Source organism: Microcaecilia unicolor, chromosome 13 (assembly GCF_901765095.1).
Source record: "Microcaecilia unicolor chromosome 13, aMicUni1.1, whole genome shotgun sequence".
In the NCBI taxonomy this organism is placed as follows: domain Eukaryota; kingdom Metazoa; phylum Chordata; class Amphibia; order Gymnophiona; family Siphonopidae; genus Microcaecilia; species Microcaecilia unicolor.
The window spans coordinates 63,722,518-63,728,605 of NC_044043.1; positions in this window are offsets into that span (position 1 = coordinate 63,722,518).

Here is a 6,088-nt window from a genome sequence, read left to right on the forward strand (position 1 = left end):
CATAATCAAATCCTGCACTAATGGCACCTTTTGTGCTGGCACCTGTCCCTTAGATCAAACATTTTGGCTTAAGGTCCCATCCCTTGGACTATTATCCATGGCCCAGCAACTTATTTCTAAATGTTTGTCAGGTCACTTACCAAGGTCCACTACTTCCTGCAAGCTATTGCCTAATTTCAAACTTACCTTTTTGAGCAAAATGGATTGAAAATATTGGTGTTCTTTTTAATCAATTGCAAACTCACCTTGAAGCAACCTTGACTGCACCCTCAGCAGTCCAGTTTTGCAACCACCTTTTCTAGAGACAGTGTTAGCTTCCCTTCTATGCGAAGCATGTAAAAAACTAGATGAAGGTTTTATTGCATTCGCAGTATCATTAGATCTATCTGCAGCTTGTGATGTAATTGATCATGATCTCCTACTGCAGTGTCTTGTAGACATCGGGTTATCTGGTACGGTCTGGAAATAGTTCACTTAATTTCTCCAAGATCGATCATTTAGAGTTCTTAGTTCTGACACTGAGTCAGACTCATATGTTCTGTCATGCAGCATTCCAGAAGGCTCAATATTTTCCCCAATTCTCTTTAATATCTATTTCAGTTCTCTGGCCACTTTGATTCAAGCATCGGGATTGAGAACTTATTTCTACACTGATGATATTCTTATTATCCATTACATTTCTAGTTCTACTCTTGGCTTTACCCCTCTCCAAAAATGCTTAGATAATATGTCCTTCTGGCTTAAAGAATGTCACCTGGTGTTAAACCCACAAAAGTCCACAGTATGCTGGATCACTGGCCATGTGTCTATTCCCCCTATAACACCTGATTTTGGTACTCCAAGCCAGTCAGTTGATTGATTCAAATATTTGGGGTTTCTTTTGAATGCCAAATTAAATTTTTTGAATCAGATATTTTGACGAGCAGGTTTTTTGCCTTTCGGAAGATAAAATCTGTAAGGAGTGTCTTAGACTTCAATGCATTGCACACCTTATATCATGCATTTGTGGGTTCTCATTTGGACTGTTGTAATATCATACATGCAGGCATTCTGAATTTAGAAATAAAGAGACTACAGACATTGCAAAATACAGTAGCTTGTATGCTGTTTTAATAGACCTGATGATCATGTTACACCAACCTTGAAAAAAAACTACACTGGTTGCCTATATGTTGAAGAATTCAGCTTAAAATCCTTACCTTGACATAAAGAAATTCATACAGGCCTTCCAGACTATTTGGCAAAATTAACTATTCTTTATGCATCAGCTTGTTGTCTGCATTATTTGAATGATCATAGACTTGTCTTATTTAGTTCAAGACAAGGTTATTGAGAGGTACCATGAAAGAGCACCTTCTATTTTACAGCTCCTTTCCACTGGAATAATCTTTCCTTGAATATTGGGTTGCAACCTCTATTGAAAACATTTAAAGTAATTTTAAAGACTTATCTTTTCACAAAATCATTTTCTTAGTTTATTACTGAGGTGATGCGTGGCCGATACAGTTTAGTGTGCGGCAGTTTGACTGTCCTCTGGTATGGTTGTATTCTTTCCTTTAAACCAGTGAAGTTCCTGTCCTACTATTAATTGTATTAAAAAAATTTTTTTTGTTGTTGTTACATTTGTACCCCGCGCTTTCCCACTCATGGTAGGCTCAATGCGGCTTACATGGGGCAAAGGAGGGTTAAGTGACTTGCCCAGAGTTGTACATCGCTTTGATTTATGCGTTAAAAAGATGATTCATCAAATTTTTAATTAACATAAACAAACATTCAAAAGCCCCACCTTTTGATGATCTAGCTGCAACCACCTTTGTCTACTCCCAGTTACCAATCCATTCCCCCTGAGGCATGACTTCTTAGTCAGACAACACTGATTTAAAGGAGCAGTTGGTCATGTCATTTGAGATTGCCTGATCCTCTCCACACTAGGATAAGACACAGTACATCAGTAATAAAGTGCACTACTACAGACAATAGCAAACAGCAGCAGTTACCTTTCTCGTTCAGTCAGTCAGGCAAGACTGAGTTATGTTTGAGTTTTTTTTTTTAAAGGGTTATCAATAGAAATCAAACAAAATAAAACATGGAAAAGAAAATAAGATGATACCTTTTTTATTGGACATAACTTAATACATTTCTTGATTAGCTTTCGAAGGTTGCCCTTCTTCCTCAGATCGGAAATAAGCAAATGTGCTAGCTGACAGTGTATATAAGTGAAAACATTCAAGCATTACTATGACAGTCTGACAGGGTGGGAGGAGGGGGGTGGGTAGGAAGTATGCATGGGGACATCAAAGCATATCATTGATATTTTATTTTTTAAAGGGGAAACTGGTGGTATGATCTGAGGTGCCCACTCTTCTCAATACCAAGGCTCAGAAACAGCAGCAGAAAAGGGTACTAATGCAAAACAATAAACAAAAACAAGGCAAACTTTTGCACAATAGTACACCTAGCATAATATCGGGAGAAATCACAAAGGGCCTACACGCGTCCAATGCACGTCAATTTGGAACTACCACCTGGCAACCGCGAGCCCTGGGAGGCAATTCCATTTTTTACACATGTCCGATATGTGCGGCAGAAAATATTTTTTATTTTCTACCACGTGGCGCTAACTGGGCGGTAATCGGCAGTGTACGTGCGCTTACGATTACTGCCCAGGTAATGCAGGAGACCTTACCGCTAAGTCAATGGGTGGCGGTAAGGTCTCAGGCCCAAAATGGATGCGCCAATTTTTATTTTGCTGCACATCCATTTTCGGCCAAAAAAATAAAGGCCTTTTTTGCAGGTGCACTGAAAATTGAACCTGCGCGCGTCCAATACTCATGTCTACACCAGCGCAGGTCACTTTTCGGTGCACCTTAGTAAAAGGACCCCAGACTGTATGAAAGTCAATAAATGATCATAAAAAGTAAAACATAAAACAATAATTTATTGGCAAATTAGAGTGCAGAAAAAATAAAATGTATATGCAAAATTACCATTCTAAAGGTAAATTTAAAAATGACATGATCATGTTTCGTCAGATGACTGCATCAGGGTTAAAAGTTACAGATGATATAAGCTGGTTCTAACACATTCAACCAGTCTCCAAAAAGGGCAGCTAGAAAAAAGGGAGAGGAAGGAGAAAGAGGGGAGAATTTAAAAAAGTAAAGCCAAACAAACTTAGGGGTCTGTGATACTGTGAGCAAGAGTTGAGGGTGGGCCTTCACAATAAAACAACTGGACAAGTTGTAAACATGAAATAAGTACATTATTAAACTTCAGTCTTAGGTCTGTTACTTCACAGGCCTAGGAACAAAGGTAAAGTCTCTTTACTTCAGAGAACAAAGTCTTAACCAGGGCCGTGACTGACAGGGTCCAAAAACATAAGTACATATAAGTACATAAGTATTGCCATACTGGGAAAGACCAAAGGTCCATCAAGCCCAGCATCCTGTTTCCAACAGTGGCCAATCCAGGTCACAAATACCTGGCAAGAATGATCCCAAAAAAGTACAAAACATTTTATACTGCTTATCCCAGAAATAGTGGATTTTCCCAAGTCCATTTAATAACGGTCTATTGCCACACCCTAAACACACGCGCTCTCTCTCTCTCTCTGTCTCTCTCTATCTCTTTGGGTTTCTAGGTCTGGCCCCAGCCAGACCTTAGAACAAGGCTTACAAGTCTTCAAATCAAAATTTGATTTATCCTAGTCAGGTCACAGTAGCTAGACATGTCATAAAAGCATATGCTGGTGCTTCACCTCTTCCTTCCCTGATCCTCTTAACCCCACTCTGGCCCTGCCTTTTATACTTGCTGGTTCCTGCCTTTTTGGGTTCCACCTCTCCCATCTCAATTCCTCCCTGAGCAGGATTAGTGGTTTAAAGGTGACTCAGACTACCTGAGGGACTACTCTTAAGGGTGAGGGGCAGTGTTCTATAAACTCCCTCACAAAGCCTTTTTACAAAGGCACAATAGGGCTACCACACGGGTAGTGTGCGGCAAAACAGCACTACTGCCGGGCACACCCAGGCACCCTGTGGTAGTTCTGCTTTTGCTGCACATGGGGGGCGGGGAGTAGGCATGCCCAGCAGTAATTGGGCAGCATGGGCACACTGCCACATGCTGCCTGATTACCACAAGTAGCGCATGAGCCCTTACTACCTACTAAATAGGTGGCAGTAAGGGCTCAGGCGGTAATGGCCATATGCTAATTTGGAAATTAGCGCGTTGCCATTAAAGGCAGGAATAGAAAGTCAGCCATTTTAGAGCTACACTAAAAAATGGCTGGAGCATGCAGGAAACCCACATAATGAAACTACCGCCGGCCACTTTAGCGTGGTTTAGTAAAAGTATTAAAAACCAACACATGCCAAAATTACTTTACCCTAAGCTGGGCTAAATACTCATGTCCATGGAGCTATCCTCCTGCTCACAAGCAATACCAGATAGCCTGAAAACATATATATTAAAAAAAAATAAAAGAAATTGAAGCACCACTGTGAAATCTGCCAGTCAAGGCTTTTTAAACATAGAAGCTTAGTGGTACCTTATATGAACACATCACAACAGTTCAAGAAAAAAGAATAAAATAATAAAAAGAAGATAATGAAAAGGTTGATGGTTTTATACACTGGCAGCAGGACCACAGGGAGCAGTCGAATCTCTTCAAAGCCAGAGGTTATGGGAAAATGCTAAAAAGAAAGTATGAACAAGAAACTCTGCCTAGGGGACAAAGGCCATTTCATAGGATACACATTAATCATCAAATTTTATACCTTCCAAGTTTACCCAAGGTGAGGAACTACAGGAAACTCACTTTAAACCAGTCGGTACAACCACAATTGTAAGCTACAGAAACAGCTATGGGTTTAAGAGCATTTAAAAGCCAGTTTTCCCATCAAAGTTTTGATGTTGCAGACAGCTTAATCAATCAAAATCATTTTTAAATGACCTTTTTATTTTATTTTTTAAAATATTTTCAGAATGTCTGCTTTTGTCTCTGAGTAGAAGAGCCATGTGGACACAGGCATTTAGCTCACCTGGGGATAAAGTTCTTTTCTTGGCATGTACTGGCTTTTGATAAATTTTAAAAGAACAATGCTATTTTAAGCTCCTTTGTTTAACTTTCTTTATTTTTAATTCCCCTCCCTTTTCCTCTAGCTGCCCTTTTTTGGAAACAGGTCAGGGGCATTTGAATCCCCTTATTGTTATGATTTCATACTGTAACTTTTACTCCAAATCGGTATAGGTTTCCCATATATAGATGTTTGCTGATAGAAACGGTGGTGTCTAGAGAGTTAACTTTTCTGGAGAGTAGTCAATTTTGAATTTGATTGTAGGATGGTATGTATTGAAATAACTGTATTGTTTGAGATTCTTTTCTCCCTCAATCCAAATTTAAAAAAAATGTAATCAATATACTGGCAGTTCTGTCATGAAAAGGTTAGCATATTGTAGTGCCACCCTGGTGCCCATAGCAGTGACCATGATTTGCAGATAGATTTCATTGTTAAATTAAAGTGTAAATAGTTGTGAGTTTGTAATAGTTTCTGGTGAGTATTGGTGATCCAGGGTGGATGTTTTTAGGAGATGTCAATGACATTTCCCATGTCCTTTTTTTTTAAGAGCGAGCGAGCGAGCATCCTTTCAGAAAAGTGTGCACTACTAGCCATATCGCTCCCTTAAAGAAAAACACCCCCGAAAATTCCTGTAAAACCATATAGGAACAAAACGAACTTTTTAGAACTGTAAACCCCTAATGCTTTCTCCATTTGTTTTTTTTTTTCTGTATCTATTCAAGTCGATTGCTTAGTGCTGCTTCACAGCCTGTTTTCCTGCTTTCTACCTCACAGGATATGTAACTACAGTTGCTCCCTCTCTATCGTCGTTGTTGTTATTACTGTTGTTTTATACATTCGGCTTTATATCCCTGAGAGAGTCAGTGCTGGTGTCTGTGTTTTTTTTTTTTTTTGTAAGCCCGTCGCACCGCCGCATCCTCAAGTCTTCTTTTTTATAACTTAATTCCCTAGCCGGGAACTATTTTTCAGAGGCACTAGGTTCTCCGTGGGCGCATTTCAGTGTTGCACTGCTGTTC